General features: G+C 40.6%; 1 protein-coding gene across 2 annotated transcripts in view; it reads right to left on the reverse strand.

The window, feature by feature from the left end:
* ZFX (zinc finger protein X-linked) overlaps positions 1-12,322 on the reverse strand; it is a 52,137-nt gene extending 39,815 nt beyond the window's left edge. Inside the window, exon 1 of one of the 2 annotated variants that reach the window (XM_044235794.1) lies at positions 12,106-12,322. The gene's annotated coding sequence lies outside the window, so the exon portion shown is untranslated. Of the gene's footprint in view, positions 1-10,622; positions 10,904-12,105 lie in introns of those variants that run through there. The other variant, XM_044235795.1, reaches the window with a different exon arrangement.
* Positions 12,323-22,004: the final 9,682 nt, after the last annotated feature.

The raw sequence follows: 22,004 nt of genomic DNA on the forward strand, positions 1-22,004 counted from the left end.
TGAATTTACTAAAAACCACTGAATTGTACATTTTTAAAGGGTGAATTTTATAACAATTTTATAAATTATAAAAAACACAAGTATAAGCAAATCTTAAACTAGTGCATGTTACACAACATGTTTTTGGATAGGAGAATGATGTATGAACTTATAACAAAAAAAGACATCGATTCAATTAAGATAAAACATTAAAGTATTCCTTCTAAAGTCAATGAAAACAAGGACACCCTGGGGTGCCTGGATGGCTCAGTCCCTTAAGTAACGGACTCATAATTTTGCCTCAGGTCATGATCTTAGAGTCATGAGTCTAAGCCCAGGACAGAGCTCAGCACTGGGCATGCAGCCTGCTTAAGATCATCAACCTCCCTCTCCCTCTGTCCCGCCCCACCAACTCCCTAACACTCTCTCAAAAGACAAGTACACCCAATAACAGTATTATTAAGATTACATGAGAATTTATAGCCAATGTAATTAAGTAAGATAATACGATGCAAACCACAATTATTTAAAAGAAATTATACTTATTTATATATAACTATGCAGTCCAAAGGAATCAAATGAAAAACTACCATCAGTATGGTTTTATAGTGTGATGGTACAAAATTAATAGACTTGAAGACAAAAGTTTTCTTACATAACACATTTAAATCTCATTGATAAAAATACTTGAAAACTCTAAGTGTGATTAAAAAACACAAATATATAGATAAATTAATCTTGCTCTTCAAACCCACAACTATATAGTCAATTAATCTTTGACAAAGTGGGAAAGAATATGCATTGGGAAAAAAGTCTCTCTAATAAATGGGGCTGGGAAAATTGGGACAGTTACATGCAGAAGAATGAAAACTGGACCACTTTCTTACACCACACACAAAAATAAATTCAAAATGAACGAAAGAATTAAATGTGAGAAATGAAAACATTAAAATCCTAGAAGAAAACACAAGCAAATAACTTCTTCGACATAGGCAACAGCAACTTCTTTCTAGATACGTCTCCTGAGGCCAGGGAAACAGCAAAAGTAAACTGTTGGGACATGATCAAAATAAAAAGCTCCTGCACAACAAAGGAAACAATCAACAAAGCTAAAAGACAAACTACAGAATGGGAGAAGACATTTGCAAATAACATGTTTGATAAAGGTTATCTAAAATATATAAAGAATGTATAAACCTCAACACCCAAAACAGAAATAATCCAATTAAATAATGGGCAGAAGACACAAAGAGACACTTTTCCAAAGAAAACATACAGATGGAGAATAGACACATCAAAAGATTCTCAACATCACTGATCATCAGGAAAAATACAAATCAAAACTACAATGAGATATCACCTCACATCTGTCAGAATGGATAAAATCAACAACAGAAGAAACAACAGGTATTGGTGTGGATGTGGAGAAAGGGGAACCCTCTTTGCACTGTTGGTGGGAATACAAACTGGTACAGCCACGGTGGAAAACAGTATGGAGGTTTCTCAAAAAGTTAAAAACAGAACTATGCTATGATCTGGCGATTGCAGTAAGTTATTTACCCAAATACAAAAATAATAATTCAAAGGTATACATGCATTCCAATGTTTATAGCAGCATTATCTACAATAGCCAAATTTTGGAAACAGCCCAAGTATCCATCAACTGATGAATGGATGAGGTATATATACACAATGGAGTATTACTCGGCCATAGAAAAAGAATGACATCTTGTCATTTGCAATGACACAGACAGAGCTAGAGTACTGTGCTATGCGAAACAGGTCAGAGAAAGACCAATACCATTTCACTCATATGTGGAATTTAAGAAATAAAACAGCAAAGGGGAAGAAGAGAGGCAAACAAAGAAACAGATGTAAAAAAAAAAAAAAGATTTATGTACATATGTATGTATGTATTTATTTTGAAAGAAAGAGCCCAAGGGAGCACGGAGCATGGGCAGGGGGGAGGGCATGGGTGCAGGGCACAGAGGAAGAGGGAGAGGGAGAGAGAGAGAATCCCAAGTAGACTCCCTGCTGAGTGTGGAGGTTGACGTGGGTCTTAATCTCACAACCCTTAGATCATGACCTGAGCCAAAACCAAGAGTCAGATGCCCAAATGATTCAGCCATCCAGGTGCCCCAAGAAACAGACTCTTAACTATAGAGAAAAAACTGATGGTTACCAGACGGGAGGTGGGTGGGGGGATGGGTTAAATAAGTGTTGGGGAGTATGCAGTGTTCTTGCTGTGATGAGCACCAGGTGTTATATGGAAGTGCTGAATCACCATATAGTATATATGGAACTACTATTACACCGCATGTTACCTAACTGGAATTTGAATAAAAACTTTTTAAAAAGTCTTGTTCTTTAATATGTTGAATAGTATCAATTCTCCCTTAATTAACCTCTACATTCAATCAAAATCCCAACACACTTCGGTTGTAAATCAGCTGACCTTCTCTATGTAGGTCTTCTTTCAGACTGTTCTCATCTACTGATCAATCTGGCTCTGTGCCCGCTGTTTAAATCACTCTAACTTTATAATGAGGTTTGATATATAGTACTGTAAGTCTTCCAACTTTTTTTCCAAGATTGCCTTCGCAATTCCAGGCCCTTTGCATTTCCATATAAATTTGAGAATTGATCCAAAAAAAAAAAAAGAAGTCCTGTTGGGGTTTTGCTTGGCATTGCATCGAATCCCTACGTATCACAACTGACCTGTTAATAATGCTGATACTTCCAGTCCACGGATGTACCTATTCTTCTACTTCTCAGTAAAGCTTTTACTAAAGGTCTTAGTATGTTTTTACTTACATTCCAGTTAACACATAGCACAATATTAGTTTCGGGTACACAATACAGTCATTCAACATTTCCATACAACACCGGGTACTCAACATAAGTGCACTCCTTAATCCCCATCACCTGTTTAGCTTGTCCCCGCCACCCACCTCCCCTCTGGTAACCGTCAATTTATTGTCTACAGTTAAGACTCTTTTTCTTGGTCTGCCTCTTTTCCCCCTCGGCGCCTTTGCTTCTTAAAATTCTATGTATGAGTGAAATTATATGGTATTTGTCTTTCTCTGACTTATTTCACTTACCTTAATACTCTCTAGCTCTATCCATGTCGTTGGAAATGACAAGATGTCATTCTTTTTGATGGCTGAGTAATAAGTACTGGCTCTTAAATTTGATTTTCATTGTTTATTGTCAGTATAAAGAAATACGGTTTATTTTTACATATCAATCAGTACTAACAACTATAATGCAATAATATAGAAATAAATGTCACAGAGACAAGAGAAAAAAAATCTCATAGATTTAAAAACAAATTTCTAAATAATTCACTGGGCAATAGGAAAGTTATGAAAATCACAGTATATTTAGAACTAAATAAAAATGAATTCATGTCAAAATTACAGCATCGAGTCAGAGTTTACAGAAAATTTATAGTTTTAAAGGCATAATAAGAGCAGAGATTAAATATAAATAAGCTAAACCTTCAAATTAAATTTTTTAAAATATCAGAATAAATGCAAATAAAGTAGAAGGAAAGAAATATTACTCGTATCAGTAGGAACAGAAAGGATCAATAAAAGTGCTATTTGGAAAGCCTTAATAATATAGACAAGTTACTGGTAGTATTGGTCAGGAAAAAAAGAAACAAATTAATGAAATTAATATTTTAAAGTCATTATAGAAGCCTGTATTTTATACCAGTATATTTGAAATTTTATAATCTTCTAAAATACTGTTCCTTTTGTGTAACAAGAAACAAGAAAAGCCAAAAAGACTTATCATCATGAAACTATATCAAAAATCAAATCACAAAAAACACCAGTTTCAAAGATGAATTCTAACTTTCAAGAAACAGAGCATCTCCATTAAATACAATTTGTCTCAAACTATAACCCATCTTATGAAGTTAGCATAAGCTTGCTATGGAAACAAAACTAAGACTACACCAAAAAGGAATAGTACTTGGTAATAACAAAGGAATGCAAATATCCAGGGCATCCAAACACAGTTTAAAACAGAAAATCTAGGGATGTCTGGGTGGCTCAATTGGTTAAGGGTCTGACTCTTTATCTCAGCTCAGGTCTTGATCTCAGGGTCTTGAGTTCAAGCCCTGTGGTGGGCTCCACACTGGGCATGGAGCCTATACTAAAAAAAATATATTAATGCAATTCATCACACCAACAGATGCAGCAAAGGCACACACACACACAAAAAAATCAATTGTTCAAGACGAAAAGTCTAAAATGTTCAGTAGAAAATAAATAATATCTATTCCCTCAAAAAAAAAACCCCCACTACAGCATGATATGCAATGACAAAATATTAGAAGCATTCCATTAAAATACCTAGAGAAGGATGCCTGATACCAGCGCTTCCACTCAACACTTTGCTAATAAATGCATTAGTCAATGCAGTTTCAGAAGAAAATAATGAAACAGTGTGCAAAATCTAATGGTAAATAAGAAATAAAACCTCCACTAATCACACTCAACTACTTAGAAAATACAAAAGAATTATAAACTATTATCTGAACGTTTCATTCAATCTAAAGATACTACCAACTATAAGATACACTGTTGTTTTACATAAAACTACGAAAAAACACTGCCAATTAAACCAATGCCATACTTTTTTATCTAGAATTTTTAGATCGAGACCATTCTTTTAGACTTATACATATTTTATCATATCTTGCACATATACAGAAAGAAAAATAAAAAAGCAAAACTTTCCTATATAACTTTCCTAAAACTTCACATTCAAGATCCTACTATGGATTGCTTTTTTCTACTCAAAGCTATCCAATCTTTCTTAACAATACTGTCCTCGGCCAACAGGAGTTTTGGTGACACAGCATTTCTTAAGATGCTCCATTATCATCTGTGGGATTTTCTTTCCAGTCAGACAGTCATTTCACAATTTCTTCTGCCTTCACTTGTAGTGTTTGGCATGAAATAACAACACAACAATGTACATGCTCATTTAAGTAATGACAAAACAGTGTTGACCAAGTGTGTGCAAGTGTATGCAATGAGAACTACATCATGACTGCTGCCTGAATGACAGTGACTATAAGGTGACCTACCAAAAACCTATTTTGATTTTATAAACTCTAAAATATGGGGAGGGGGATGCATCTCAGAATCTATGAAATACAGTAAGAGCAAAGATCAGCAAGGTTACATGATTAATATACGTAAGTCCATAGCATTCCCTATGCATTAGCAATTACTAAATAAAAATAACTAATAATAAAATCCTATTCACAACAACAATTGCATAGTATCTAGCAAAAAAGCAAAGTTGTGCAAAAGCTTTATGAAAAGCAGCAGAGCATGCTCAGATTCAAATTCCAGCTCCACTACTTATCATGTATCTATGCATCTATATATTTATTCTGTAAATTTGATGCAAATACAATAAAAGTCCAACAGTTTTTCATAGACATTGACAAACTGACACCTCCCCACAAAAAAGAAAATAGCTTTAAAAGTTTTGAAGAGAAAGAACATATTATTTAAAAAAAAAAAAGATTTAGTATTTAGTTATAAAGCTATCACTTTTAAGTCAGAGTAGTACAGAGAGAGTCAAACAGGCCAATGGAATCAGAAGACAGAAACTAGAAACAGATGTGTATATATGAGAATACAATAAACCTCAGGAGTTTCATTATAAATCAGTGCAGAGAATGGCTGAATTACTCGATGAATCCTTATTAAAAAAATTAGATCCCCACATCATACAACAGAGAAAAAACTTCAGATGAATTAATGACCCAAATATTAAAAAGTATCAGTATGACCTTGGGGTAAAGGAAGAACTTCCTGCATATACAAAAAGACATAAGCCATCAATGAAAAAAAAACTGAGAAAACTGGCTACCTTCACATTAAAAAATCCTACACAAACAAGCTAAAAGACAAACCACAGGCTAGGAAATGGTATTTTCAGTATGTATAATTACAAATCATTAGTATTCAGAATATAAAAAGAATACCCATCAACCAATGAGAAAAAGAAACAACCCAACAGAAAAATGGACCCAAAGGTAAAAATAAGCAAGTCACAGAAAATTCAAATGGTCAATAAATACACAGGGGGGAAAAAGCTCAACCTCAATAGTAATCTAAGAAATGCAAAGTGAAAACAGCAATGAGATACAATTTATACTCAACAGATTGGAAAAAATTGTAAAAGCTAATTTTTTGGCAGTAGTCTCCAGAAATAGAGGCTCATACGCAGCTGGTGGGAGTGTCATATGGAACATAATTTGATGATTCGGCAATTCCCAGTAAAGTCGACAAACTCACACTCTTGAATGTAGCAATTCTACATCTATAATCTCAAGAGAGAAGAACACCGTGTAAGGATGTTCACAGCAGCACTGTTTGAAACTGCACAAAACTACAAACAACATAATGGCCCCTCTGACGAACAGATAAATAAACCACAGTATATTTATACACTGAAATACAAGTATAATGAACTAGATCAGTAGTTTTCAAACTTCTTGGTCTCAGGACCCCTTTACATTTTTAAAAATTGAGGACCCCAAACAGTTTTTCTTTATGTGTATTCTATCTATAGATACTTACATTAGAAATAAAATCTGAGACGTTTAAAAATATTAATTCATTATAAACAAGCCAACTGTACATAAACTTATTTTAAAATAATTTTTCAAAACAAAAAAATAAGTGAAGAGAGTATTATTTTACATTTCTTCAAATCTTTTTAAAGATAGGCTTGAGAGAGGACAGCTGGATTCCCATAAATGCTTCTGTGTTCAACCTATTATGACATCACGTATCATGTAGCCTCTGTACAGCACTCACACAGAGCACACAAGAATGTGGCGAAAAGAATTTTCTGGATCCCTGGGAATTCCCAGAGCACACTCTGAGAACTCCTGAACTAGATCCACATAAAAAATGGAAAAACCTCAAAAACACAATTTTAAGTGAAAAAAATAGATGAGATGACCTGCACAGTATATACCATTTATGTAAAGTTCAAACATAAAAACCAATACCTGATAATGCTTTTGGTACATATATATTAGGACAACTGTTGTTTCTTGCAAAGAAAAGACAGGAATGGGCTGGGGGGGCACTCTTTAAATCGATTTGTGACATTTTCTTTCTTTAAACAAAAAAAGTTATGAAGCAAATATGTAATAAACTATTAAGTTCTGGGTGATCCTTGCTTTTTAGGAGTTCTAAAATATTTCACAATTTAAAAATTTTAAATATATTTTAAAAAATCCTATACCTATGTCTCACCGAATTTTCCTTAAAGTGTGCCTCCTCTGAATAAAATATAGTTATGAGATACCTGGATTTTTAAACATTTATTTGGGGCACCTAGGTGGCTCAGTAGGTTGAGCATCTGCCTTTGGCTCATGTCACAATCCGGGGGTCCTGGGATCAGCCCCACATCGGGATCCCTTGCTTCCCTCTCCCCCCACTCGTGTTCGCTCGCTCTCTCGCGCAAACAAATAAAAATACTAAAAAAAAAAAAAGATTTATTTATTTTAGAGAGAAAGCACACCCTAGCGGGATGAGCACGGGGAGAGGGAGAGAGAATCTCAAGCAGACTCCACACTGAGCGCAGAGCCCAATGCAGGGACTGATCCCAGGATCACGAGACCATGACCCGAGCCAAAAGCGAGTCAGACAATTAACTGATTATGCCACCCAGGCACCCTGAGATACCTGGGTTTTTACTGTAAAAAGTTGTTTGGAAAAATAATTTGAAAAAAAAGAAAGAAAAGAAAAAGAAAAATTTGACAGGAGCAAGAACTGATTGGCCATAATGACCCCAAAAAGTTAAGCAGTGGGGATGGGGATTACCCAGCTCATGTATGTGCCTTAATATGTATACTCCTTGGTCAAAGGACACACAGATTAGATGCTTTAATACCTGAAAACTAATCAACTACAAAAAGTTTTCTATAACTAATAACTGAGATCATTGTTTTCAGAGACAATGACCATGTGCCAGGTACTGCTCGAGGATAATAAAAGAGAACCTGTCTCTACAGAGTTCAGAAAAGATGACAAAAATATAAACACACAGTTAAAAATATAATAAGTCAAATGCTAAATTAAAGTTGCCCACACTGATATGAGACAAAGAAGAATGAGCCTGGAAAAACAACAGTGCGAATAACAAAAAGAAAGTGAGACAGCAAGATTTGTTTGAGGGACTCTGAGATAAAAAACAAGTAAGAAAAAAGACGATAACTAGTACTGAACATCTACAATATACCAGATAAATTTGGTTTCATCCATGTTGAGACAGTAACACACCTGGGTAGAGATGGTCAGTAGGCAACTGGAAATGCTAGATGAGAAACTAGAAGAGGGTGGGCATGGTAAAGGGACATTCAAACCAAGGGAGAAGACTCAAGAAAAAGGACAGAGAATTGACCTTGAGGGAAATCCCATGACAGAAGACGGAGAAGGCACAGAAAAATTTCTGAAACAAAGAACACTTTTATTCAATACATCCAATGACATCTTCTGAAAGTTTCCCCATTTCGGAAATGGTGGATTCAGGAGTAAGTGCAATGAAAAGAAATAAAAGTATTGGTGAAGGGAACGAGAAGACAAGTGAGGTTTTTGTAAGATGAGCAAACCTAGGAGTGTTTCTAAGGACGAAAGGCACCAGCATAGGGGCAACGATGCAAGCAGCAGAATCACTGAAAGCGCCTCCTAGGCGGAATGGTTGTGGGCCTGAAGGAGGCCAATTCTTTCAGCAGCGAAAGAACTGGAGGAAAGCCTAGGTAGAGAGAGAGGAGGAGTATACAGGGGAAAGGAAGGAAACTCAAATGCTTAGATCAGATTGTTGTCTATCTTTCTGGTTTAAGTAAGAGACTAGGTAATTCTGTGGGGCTGAGGGGTTTCAAGGACGGGTGGAGGAATTTGAGAGTCAAAAAATAGTCTGGAATCGCCAGTGTACACAAACACAAATAACACAAGCAAAGTCATCAATGACAATTACAAGTCCCGATGGGGTTAGAGAGGAAGCATTTACAAAGAGCAATCTGGGGGGACAAAATTTTTTTAATGCACTGTGGACATGTTTTGTTAAAAAAAAAAAGGAAACCTGAACCTATCTGAAATATATGCATAAATTAAGAACACCTCATTTACCCAAAATGGTTGGGTAGTAAAGTGTTACACCAGTTTTCCAGATCATCAAGGTCTACCCTTTCAGGCAAAAACATTTTATACTTCATGGTATTCGACAGAAATCCTTCTGAACTACACATGATCTGTCTTCTTGACTACACAAGTTGAATCTCAATGTTAACCACCTACTCCTGCTGTACTATGTGTGCAGCTAGACAGTGCTCTCTTTTTTACAGCTCCTCTACGTCTTTCCCAGCTGTCAAGACTGAAAGCAACTGGTTCTTCTAAGTTTATGTTTATCCGTACCACCTCAACAACCACAGCCCATTTGCTTAGCAACTTGCTTCTAGTCATCCTCCTACAATGCAGTGTTCTCCAACTTTTCTAAACCACGGCCCCTTATGATAAACATGAGAATCTCCAGTTCCCTTCTGTCCTCTTATGGAGCATCAGTGCTCCGACTCCTTGCGGTCCAGGAAAATGGAAAAACTGAAACAACTTCCTAGTGAATACTTATGCTACTTATAGATTTAGATCATAGGATTCTAGGAAACACATTCCCCACACGTCCCTCTAGGACAGTCAAGTATTAATCAAAACATGAGAAAGTTTAGCTTAGCAAATAGCCTTAGTCCCCTCTCAAACAAAAGGGTAGTTACTCTCACCAGGCTTAAGAACAGGGACTGCCAAAGGCCATCTGAAGGCTGCTGCCTTTTTAGTAATCTTTCTTCTAACTTTTCAAACTGACTTCTTAAAAAATCACCATGAAAATACTTGCAGGAAGTAAGTTCATTGCTCATCTTCCAAAGTAACCCAGAGCACTCATCTTCCAAAGTAACCCAGAGCACTACGGCTGCAATTTTCAACCACAGTAAATGAAAAGTTAGAAACCTCTCACTCTTTGTTTACTACAGAAATTACATCTCAGAACTAAACGTTATTTGGAGAAGTTAGTACAAACCAATCAATGAAAAAATAGCAGAACTGGCTTAACTTCCAAACAGTTTTGATAATGATTCAGGTAGTGAAAACAATGATCCACTTGCTATTCTCATTATTTCTCAACCCTGAAACTTTTCCTAGGTCCAATGGAACTGGTAAGGAAATACAAACCCCAGCTCAGGTGTATCGCCATCCTTCTACGTGAGAGTTTCCCTGGGCAGCCCGATCATATAAGCCCCCCCCCCACCTGGCAAGCAAGCTCTTCCATCTTTTCTAGCCAGAATTCCCACCACCCTCCTACCTTCCCCATCGACTCCTGCCAAACTACAAATACTTGCTGCTTGTTTATAGCTTTGTTCCCCCCCCACATACTAATTTGTAAAGAAGCTTCACCCTTGAAATGTCCTTTCCCCAGCCCCCACCTCTGCTTAACAAATTTCTACCCATCCTAAAGTAACCTCAAAATGTCACCTACTTCAGAAACCCTTTCCTCATGCTCCAAATAGAAACTCTGCCTTCCTCTGCTACCCCAGTAATTGGTTGTACCTTTCCCGCAGCACTTGAGCGCAATCCACCACGTCTCCTCCGTCTCTGAACAACGAACTTCTTGCAGCCACCGTCTGCATTACAAGAACCTTTCTACTCTTTCTTATCAGCCAGCGCAGTGCATCAGTAACACTGGGTTCCAAGTTTGCGGGGGAGTTGTACAGTATGCAATCAAAAAGTCCTTTAAGGGACAGAATGCCACCTAAGAATTTTTAAAATCAAACTAAAAATCATAGCAAGCAGAGGAACAGTACTGCAACACTAAGAAAATAAAACTTTCTGCCCGTCTTACTCCTCAAAAAAAAAAAAAAAAAGTTAATACCAACAGATCACTAATAGTTTAAACGGACCTTTTCAAGAAAGTTGTTTTCAAATAAATGAGTGGAAAAGACTCCTTTAAAAATTTATTCGTTTTCGTGCTGTGCAAATTACACTTTTCCCCCTGTTGGGTAAAGGAGTGACGAGAACTTCTTTCCTACCGAATTTTATTTGTATTTCTTTATTCGGGTACTAGAGAAAGCAGTGAGTGTTGGAAAACCGCATCAAGGGCCCTATAACAGCCACGTACGACGCTGAGTAAAAATACGATGTCGTGGGGTTCCATTTGCCGTAGTGAACCTAGATGCCTGGGCTGCCACCCGTCACGGCAGCCCTCCGCTTGCTACAAGAGCGAGAGAAAGGCGCGCAGTCAGGGACGCTGAGGGACGAGATGGCCGCCTGCGGCAGCTCAGTTAAAATGCAGCGGAAGCAGCAGCCAGTCACGGGGCTGCGGGAGGGAGGGCAGCAAGGTGGCGCTGCCGCCGAGCGCCTAGAGCCTGAGCGCCCATCATGGCGGCAAGGGCAATGGCCGCTGTGGGGAGCGAGCACGCCCCCTCCGCGCGCACACGCTGCCGTGCCGAGCCTCGGGGGCCCGTCACCGGAGCCGCCGCCGCCGCCGCCGCCGCCCGCTCTCCGACCCCCCCTCACGGGCTGTAGCGGAATTTTCTCTTCAGACGCCGCCTTCAAGATGGCGGCTCCCCCTCCCGACAACCCCCTCAATCGTCCCCTGCAGCAGGCGCCGAGCCGCCGCCATCTTGTCCCCCGTCCCCCCCCCCCCTCGCCGATATTTACATAGCGAAAATCGGCCCGGCCGGCCTGCGGCCTTCACCTCACGCCTGCAGCCTTCGACTCCTTGCCAGGCCTCGCCCCCGCGCGGTGCCCCGGGCAGGCCGCGGCGCCGACCCGACGCCCCTCCGCCGCCTCCCGGGCCACCGGGCGACCCTCCCCCAACCCCCGCCCGTTCACGGAGCGCGCCTCCGCCGCCGCTCGGGGCAGCCGGGCTCCTCCCCGGGCCTAACTGCGGCCTCCTCGGGGCCTGCTCGGCGCCACGCGCCGCACCGCCCGGCCTAGCGCGGAAGGGCGCCTCGCGGGCCGCCGACCAGGCCGGGACCAGGCCGCTGCGCGCGCGCTAGGCCCCACGGCCGCGGCGGCGCCCGGAACTCACCGGACGGGCGTGCGGGCGGTCGGCGACGGTGCCGGGTGCTGCAGGCCGGCCTTTCTCTGGAGCACTGGGCCGGGCTCCGGCTGGTGGGGCGGGCGGAGGGAGGGAGGAGGGGCCGAGCTCGGAGCTGACAAAAAGCGGCCCAGCTCCCCGGCACGGGCCCGCCGTCAGCACGTCACGTCACCGCCCGGGAGAGAGACCCAGGAAAATGCGGAAGGGTAGATAGGCCCCCTCCTCCGCCCGGTGTGTCCCCTCGGCGCCCCGGGTTGGCACCGCTCACGCTCCGCGACCGGGGAGCCCAGTGGCCTCGCTGCGGCGGGGTCTCCGGCGGCCGGAGTCTCCGTGACAGCGCCCCCCTTCTTTCCACCTCCTCCGCGCTCCCGCCCGCCGCCGCCGCCGCTACACACGCGCCGCTGCCGCCGCCTCGGCCGTAAAAACCGCGCCGGGCCGCGGTCCTTCGACCCCGTGGAGAGGCGGGCGGCCCGTACCCGACCCGGCCTGGCCGCCCCCCCACCCCGCGCTACCATCTCCTGTGGGCCTCGGCCGCCCCCCGGGCCCTCCCCGGAGACCTACCGCCTCTCCGTGCCGGTCTTGGCCGAGGCGCCTGCTCGAGTTGTTTGCAGGGCCTCAGACCCCCGCCCGCAGTAAATGTGTTTTCTTCATCCCTGTGGCTGGAGAAGATAAATTTAGCAATCCCCGCCGTCCCCTGCCTTGGCTTTTAAAAAAAAAAAAAAAAAAAAATCTGAAATAAAATGAAAAAAGTCTTGCCAGTCTAAATGGGTGTGTGGGCACGAGGAGGGGGAGAAGGGTTATCCTACAGCTACTACCAAATCGTTTAATTTTTCTTTTAACAAGCATTTAGTCAGAGGACCTGATTTTATTAGTTTGCAGGATACAAATTGAGGAAAAGCGTTGCCTTTTCAAACTGGTTTCGCACATTGCAATGAACAGGAATTTTTAATGTATATTTTCTACATATCTATTTCAGAGTTTGGGAGCCTATGAAACCTAAGCCTTGTGTAATTGTTTTATAAACAATGAGTTTTTCAGTCTTTAGAGAGGTAGCAGAATTGAGTATAGTTGGTTTTTTATTTTACAAACTAAAACAAGCCTTTTAAAGTTTAAAAATATTTAAGAGCAAAAAAATATGTATTTGATAAACAAGCATTTATGAACTCCAAAAATGCATATTTGCATTTCCATTAAATTTTCATGCTTTCCATACTGAACTTGGGACCCAAACTATGTTTACAAGTTACTAGTTAAACGTTAACCGATGTAATCCTTATATTAATCCAGAATCTGATGTTTTATTTCTTCAGTTCACTAAATGTTAAAAAGAGATTTTTAAACAGTAACGAACACAACGGTTATAAAGCAAATAGCATACCGGTGTGAAGTCTCTTCAAATACAGAGACCATGTATTTAGGTTCCTGTCATAACTTTAAAACTCCCATAATGCAAGTTGTCCTTTCCCTCAGAAATTCTACAATTATAAAATGCTTTCAAGAAGGAAAAACAAAGGTATAATAACCAGAAATCTCTGAAGACATAGTGGAGGGTAATTTTCCTCTCCAGGCTTTACCTTTGGTTTTTTGCAAGAGATTAAATTTCCTTTCAAAAATGGTGAATGACAATTTGTCTTCACTATTTCTAGAAAATTGCATTAGGTTTTGAGACAGACTGTATTCACAGAAAGGTAAATAAAACTAATACTTGTTCAAGTAAAATATGGGAAATAGCTTGTGTGTGCATACTAATAACTTCAAGAACTGATAACCAGTGTTTTAAGTACTTTCCAAGGGCCTCCATTTAATGCTATGGTATGTCAAGAATGGGGCCTCATCACCATGTAGCTACAAGCAGCATGAATATAAAAACCTAAAGTCCGCATTCTTGTTAGGTCCTCCATAATTACCATCAAATACTTCTAAGTACACCGATATAAAGCACTTCAGAAAACAGTATTGGGGATCATAAAAGAAAAAGATGTTTCCTCAATGTAGAAGTCCAGAAGTAGTTTAGGTCTTTAGATTTTCCAAAAGCCCTTTACCATTACTTTTCATACATAAGAGACTATTAACTTCGTTGGGAAACAAGGAAACAATGCCCTGGTTCTATTGATTATATTAGATAAAACTTTTTTGCGGTACAACAAATATTCTATAGCTGATCATACAGATGAGCTCAACTATAAGTTGTCAAGAAAGGGAAAGTAATTTGTACTTTAAATCCATTTATGGAAGGCCATAAACAACAGTGTATGATGAAGATCATTTTACTAGCAGTACACTCAATATAAAATACTCATGATAAAATAAGGGAACAAAGAAAGTATAAGCAACGGAGATCAGAAATTGTTCAATCTTACAGTAACACACAAAACATAGTTTATGAAAATATTCACACTAGGACCTGGAGGACACCTAAGATCAATGAAAGCATTTGGTAACCAAGCGGTGAGTGATTAAGGACCTGACACCTTACCCTGAACGACAGCCTATCTTGCATTGCTGCTTTTGTTCAATGTTTTGGTATTTGGGACCTATAGAATTCTGGGCACTAAGAGTAAAAAATGTGGTGCTTGCCCTTGGGGCACTGCAAATAAGGAGGCTGTGTGTGGCAGAATAAAAACATTCTTAAGTGCTTTCATTTTCTCGCTTAAATAAGCACACAGTAAAAGGAAATTTTATTTAGGTACATGAAGAGCGGAATATTTCAGAGGCATATGCTGTGAATACAGAATAGATGTTTTCAATGCAGTCAAATGGATTTTGGTTATGTGCTAAAATTTATTTGTTCCTTCAGAGCTGTTAATGTATATCAGATAGTTAAAAGCTTCTACTCAAGGTTTTGACAGTGTTTTAATAACTTAACTAAAATCCCTGACATGTTTATAGGTCCTTGAGCCAGAAATAATACCAGGCCTTTCAATCACTTTTCCAGAGAAAGATTAGTCAGAAAAGAAGCTGTTAGAAGAAAGAAAAGAACAACAAGAAGAAAAGAAGCTGTTGATTTTCATTCCACGTCACTGACTGATGGAAATCCAAATGGGAAACAGTAAATTATTGCCTTAGAAAACAGAGACCTTCTTGAATAAAGTTGTGGTAATTCGTTATTTTATATCCGTAAGGTTGGAAATTATTCACTTTCCCTTAGAAAGGTCCTAGTTTTATTGAACTAAGCATGCCCTATAAAAATGAACCATTTATCTGATACTTGATACTTAAGTTATACTTATCTTAACATGAGCAAGTTGCATCATGTTAGAATTCAGCTGGCTATAATTAACGTCAAGTAAGAATTTTTAATCTGAGCCTTTAAGCCACATACCCTCCCCAAGGGAAATAATTTTTAAATAAACAGTGACTGACAATTAGGTGATTTTCAAACAGTATTTTTTCACACAAGTCATTAGTTGAATAAGACATTGTTTAGTTCCTGAAAGTCACCAATAGCCAAATTCTCATGGATTATAAATCACAGAACACAACAAACAAATTCCTCCACTAAAAAGGTGAAAATCGATATGTGAGGCCTAGAAACAATGACCTGCCAGGTCCCCAGCCTTGGGCCTCTATGTACAATTTTCCAGTACAGGAACCAGGGTTTCTGGAAGAAATGACGGATTCCTGGGCTGAGGCAGAAAAGTACATAGCAAACGAGGAATATTTCCTCATAACAGAAAGCAAGAAAAAAAAAATGTCAAAGCCTACTAGGGGTGTGTCAGAGAGTTCAGGGACCAGTTTATAGAGGCTCTAGTTGGCTAAAGATGAAAAAATTTGGATGTCAAAGGATTAACTGCTGTGGAATGAAACACATCAAGTATGTTTGTGAGTTTATAATGAGACTTTTAAAAATGATCTATTGCACAGCTTTGTGAATATACTAGAGACTGGTAAATCGTACAACTTAAAAGAGTGAATTTTATAGCATGTGTATTATATTTTGAATTTTAAAAAAATGATCACCTTTGCAGAACGGTAGAAAACCAAATTATTGTTTTGAAAACTAGTAAAAGGAAAGATGAAGCACTGATCCTGTATGATATGTTCCTCAGTCTAGACAAACAGCTGATGGGGTGATTTTCTTTTAATAATTCTACAAATACATGAAGAAGACTTGATAGAATTAGAATAGAACCATTTTGCAACCCCAAGTGAATTAATAGATCTAGGCAAAGAACAGAAATGGCTGCTAACCAGAACGACAACTAGACATAGACCTCGTGACAAAAGTACACAGAGCCATCAACTAAAAAAATCAAACCTGAACCTGATCAACTCTTTAGCTCTAACTGCCAATTTACAGGAAATACAGGGAACAGAGAAACATATCCACGAACCACAGGGATGCAATCAACAAAATTCAGATGGTGGGAAACACTATAGGACCTGCTTTCTTCAACAAATAAACTATACCAAAAAATTTGAGGGGAAACCAATAGATAAGAAAAGACTTAAAAGACATTATTAATAAAATGCACTGTATGAATTTTATTTCGATCTTGATTCAAACAAGCAAGTGTAAAAAAAAGTAAGAGAGAAATGTGAACACCGAATTGTCAACATGAACTGGATATAAACAATTTATTGTCAATTTGGTTTAGGTGTAATGATGATGTGATTAAATCTTTTTTTTTAAGATTTTATTTATTTATTTGACAGACAGAGATCACAAGTAGGCAGAGAGGCAGGCAGAGAGAAAGAGAGGGTGGAAGCAGGCTCCCCGCTGAGCAGAGAGCCCAATGCGGGGCTTGATCCCAGGACCCTGAGATCATGACCTGAGCTGAAGGCAGAGGCTTAACCCACTGAGACACCCAGATGCCCCTGATGTGATTAAATCTTAAAAGATACCTTATCATTTAGAGATACATTATCAAAATGTTTTTGATAAAATGATATAGTACTGATGAAAGACCTATTCTCAGAAAGCTGTAAGACACTGATTAAAGAAACTGAAGATGACACAAACAAATGGAAAGATATATTGTACTTACGGGTTGGAAGAGTTAATATTGTTAAAATGTTGATACTACCCAAAGCAATGTACAGATTCAATGCATTCTCAGTCAAAATACCAATAGCATTTTTCAGAGAACAGAAAAAATAATCCTAAAAATTGTATGGAACAACAAAATATCCTGAGTAGCCAAACCAGTTTTGAAAAGAACAAACCTGGAGGTATCATAATCCCAGATTTCAGACTGTACTACAAAACTACAGTAATCAAAACAGTATGGTACTGGCACCCAAAAAAGACACATAGATTAATGGAACAGGATAGAGAGCCCAGAAATAAACAACTGCTTACATGGTCAATTAATCTAAGACAAAGGAGGCAAGCACATAAAAGCACAATAAATAATGGGAAAAAGACAATTTCTTCAATAAATGGTGTTGGGAAAACTAGACAGCGACATGTGAAAGAATGAAACTGGACCACTTTTTTATGCCATATACAAAAATAAACTCAAAATGGACCAAAGACTTAAACGTAAGACCTAAACCAATAAAACTCTTCAAAGAAAATATAGGCAATAATCTCTTCGACATTAGCCTAAGCAGCATATTTATAGATAATATTTCCTGAGGTAAGGGAAGCAAAATAAAAAATAAACTATTGGGACTACAACAAAATAAAAAGATTTTGCACAGCAAAAGAAACCTTCAACAAGTCAAAAAGGCATCCAAATGAATAGAAGAAAATATTTGCAAATGATATATCTGATAAAAGGTTCTTATCCAAATTATAAAAAGAACTTATATAAACTCAAGACCAACAAAATAAACAGCCCCATTAAAAAATGAACAGAGGACCTGAACAAACAATTTCGCAAAGAAGACTTATAGATGGCCAACAGCCACATGAAAAGATGCTCCACATTACTGATCATCAGAGAAATGCAAATCAAAACCACAATGAGATACCTTATATCTATCAGAATGGCTAGTACCCAAAAGACAAAAAAGAACAAATGTTGGCAAGGACGTGAAGAAAAGGGAACCCTTTTGTGCCCTGTTGGTGGGACTGTGAATTAGTGCAACCCCTGTGACAGAGAGTATGGAGATTGCTCAAAAAATTAAAAATACAAATCGCATATGATCCAGTAATACCACTTTTGGGTATTTACCTAAAGGAAATAAAAACACTAATTTGAAAAGATATATGCACCTCTATGTTTATTGCAGCATTATTTATTTTTTTAAAAAACATTTTGTTTATTTATTTTAAGCAAGCTCTACACCCAGTATGGGGACGCAAACTTGTGGCCCTGAGATCAAGAGTCACATGCTCTGCTGATTGAGCCAGTCAGGAGCCCCTGCAGCATTATTTATAATAGTCAAGGTATGGAAGCAACCTAAGTGTCCACTGATAGATCAAAGTATAAAGAAGATGCAGGAGATAGATAGATAGATAGATAGATAAGAGTATGTATCTATTATGGAATATTACTCAGCCATAAAAAAGAATGAGATTTTTGCCATTGCAGCAACATGGATGGGACCTAGAGGGTATTGTGTTAAGTGAAATAAGTCAGACAGAGAGAAATAAATATCACATGATTTCACTTACAGGCGGAATCTAAAAAACAAAAGAAATGAACAAACAAAAAACAAAAAGAGACTCATAAGTAACAGAGAACAAACTGGTAGTTGCCAGAAAGAAAGTGGGTGGGGGCATGGGCATAGTAGGTGAAGGGGATTAAGAGGTAAAACTTCCAGTTATAAAATAAATAAGTCACAGAGATGAAAAGTACAACACAGGGGATATAGTCAATAATAACATAATAACATGACAAGGTGACAGGTACAGACTATGCTTACTGTGGTGATGAGCACAACGTAATGTATAGAACTACTGAAACACTATGTTGTACACCTAAAACTAGTGTAATACTGTATGTCGACTATACTTCATAAAGAGAATGATATGCTATCAGAGATGACCTTCAAAATAATGAGGGAGGTTGAGGGAAGCACGGAGTTTGAGGGTGAAGTGAGTGGGGGATATAAATGAAACAGAATTGGCCGTGAAAGGACAAATATTGATTCTGGACGATGGGCACGTTGGGGTTGGATGCATTATTTTTATTGTGTATATATTTGAAATTTTCCATAGCAAGTTTAAAAAACAAACAAAGATAAACATACGAAGAAAAAATTACCTTTACATTTCACAGAATCTTTGGAGTGGGGCAAGAATTATAGATATTCGATTGCCTCCCTTCTCACTTTCCTCTGAACAACATAATAGCACTTATTTTAAAAAGAATTAGCATAATTTAAAATGGAATAAATAAAACTAGACCACTTATGATTAAGAAAACAGCAATGGTTTTCAAATTTGCAAGGGAATATCTTGCTAAAGATGCAGGCTGCTGGCTCTCACTTCCGAGAAATTCTAATTTTTAGTAGCTAAGCACTAGAGCTAAGGAATCTGCAGTTTAACCAGAGGCCCAGGTGATATATAGACAACCGGGCCACACAGCAATACACTTTAAGAAACATTAGTACACCCCGGTAAATGTCTCTTTGCCCACATTTATAAGAGTTTCTCTTGGTGTATAAAGAAGTAAAATTGCTGGAAAAGGCATTGCTGGATATGGCACATTTTCAATATTACTCTCCAAAATGACTATGCTAATATATATTCCTTCCAGCAGAAGAAGAGAATTCCCAAATCCTCATTTCTTGGCTAACTCTTGATGTGCTCATACTTTTTAACTTTTGCCAAGAACATAACTAACTACCTTACAGAATGATCTTTCAGTTAGCAACATTTGCTAAAGCAGCTCTTGAAAAATCTGCCACATTTTGAACAAAGACTCCTTTTTCACGACATAATGACTTTTCACCTCAAAATACATTAAATAAATATGACAAAAGAAGTGATAATTCAACATTACAGTTTAAAGCAACATATTCTCACCAATTACAGAATGTAAGAAATTCTCACCAGAGAATCTCATATGGAACAAGTTTGAATTGTGCTCTATGTTTACATGAACCACAAATGTGTTTTGCTTGTTTTTGCACACAGACATAAAGCAAATAGAAACAAACACCCCAAACTGAGAACAAAACAGGAAGGAGCGGCTGGCAGAAATGTGGAAAGTTTCGTAATTCTCTCAAAGGTGAAGGAAGCCAAGGACACAGCAGGAATCTGACCGAGCGAAATTCAGGTTTCAAGTGTGAGTTGTGCGCGTAAGAACTCAGGTGGCCGGCAATGCGGTCCCCACTCGACGGTGAAGACACGACGTCGAGGAAAATTCACATGAAAATGAAGTGAGAGGTCGAGCCGGAGCCTGGCACGAGGTGGTCTGGTGAGGAGTCTGGGACGCTCTTCGCTGTAAAGAACGACGCCGTGAGCAGCCACAACCGACGGATTCGTTATACAAGGGCTACAGGGCGGTGAGCCGGGCTCTGGAGCAGAGCTTCTGGAACTTCGTGCGCACACAACCCCCAACCCCCGACCCCCGGGGGTGCTGTGAACAGGCTCTTCTGCGGCAGCGGCGGGGCCAGGACGGCCCGAGACTCTGCATTTCCAACCAGCTCCCGGGCCAGGCCTCGGCGCCGAGCAGCGGGGGTTCCCGGGGTCCCGGGGCCGCGCGGGGGCTCCTCCCGCGGGCTTGGCTTCCAGCCGGTGGCCCGCAAGCCACGCAGCACACGCACGCAGCCGCCCGCGCTGCCGCTAGAAGGACGGTGGCAGCGGGAAGGGGCGGGAACCCACGGCCTGCGCCGCCGGGCGGGGGGCAGCCGGGGGCTCAGAGTCCTTTATTCCGCCTGAGCCTCACACGCGGCCCAGGAGGGCTGAGGGAAGGGCAGGGGGGCAACCGCGGGGGAGGGGAGGACCGGCCCCCGCGCCCGCGCCCCCCGGGGACCCAACGTGCGCAGTGGGAGGAGAGGGACGGCGGCCGCAGAGATCGGACAGGTACCCGCTGCTCCCAGCCCAGAGAGGCCCTCGGGAAGGAGCTTCTGCAGAAAAGGTTTCGAAGCCTGAGGCACATCTCTACCTGCAGACTGGCAGAGCTCCCCACACCTCGGGGAGAATTACCTCCCAACGCACCGACACAGCTGGGCGACAGTTTCGAACGACCACTCTCCACGGCAGAAAGCCCTGCAGTCGTGACGACAGGAGCAAACCCGTCCATTCTTGAGGGCTCCCCTTGTGCTGTGCACGCTACTTGGTGCTTCCCGTGAGCGCTCTCATCTGAAGTTCACGGCGCTCCAGGGAAAGCCAGGGTGCGGGCCTTGGGCTTGACTGCTGTCAGGAACTCCATGGATGTGGCCAGGCCGCCTTCACCCTCCAGCTGCCTCAGCTCTCTTCCATCCCACGCTGTAGCAGACGGCCTCCTTCCACATGGGCACACGCAGCTCCGCACTCACGGCATCGCAGCCCAGTCCCCTCCGGAAGAAAGAGAGAGTCTCTCTTCTGGGGACAGTGGCCCCTAGCCTTCTTGTCCTGCTCCTCCGGCCGTGGAACCTCTGCCTGTGAGCAAGCTGGAGCAGGAGAGATCAGGTCCCTGTACTGCAGCCTACTGCTCATGCAGTAGAACTTCTGTCCCACAGTGGAGGCTGGACAGGAATGGGACCTCCAGTCCTCTGCCTTGAACCTACCTGGGTATAGCTTCTGCAACCCAGAGTTGGGGTACTGAGAGATGCTGATGGCTGCCCTTCCTGGAGTGAAACCATAGCCCTAGACTGGGTGCAGGGAGGAAATGGAATCCATCGGACTCAGCTGCGAAGTGGGAAGCAGTTCATGGCTCAAATGTCACAGACTCCCATTTAAGTAACAAGTTCATGGTTCTTATTAAGGTTTACTAGTAGATTTTCTTGGATAAATGTTTCTCTATTTGCTGTATGTTCTTGGGACAACCCCAGAGACTTTAAATGGTTGG

The sequence above is a fragment of the Neovison vison genome, chromosome X, assembly GCF_020171115.1.
Source record: "Neovison vison isolate M4711 chromosome X, ASM_NN_V1, whole genome shotgun sequence".
Classification (NCBI taxonomy): Eukaryota; Metazoa; Chordata; class Mammalia; order Carnivora; family Mustelidae; genus Neogale; species Neogale vison.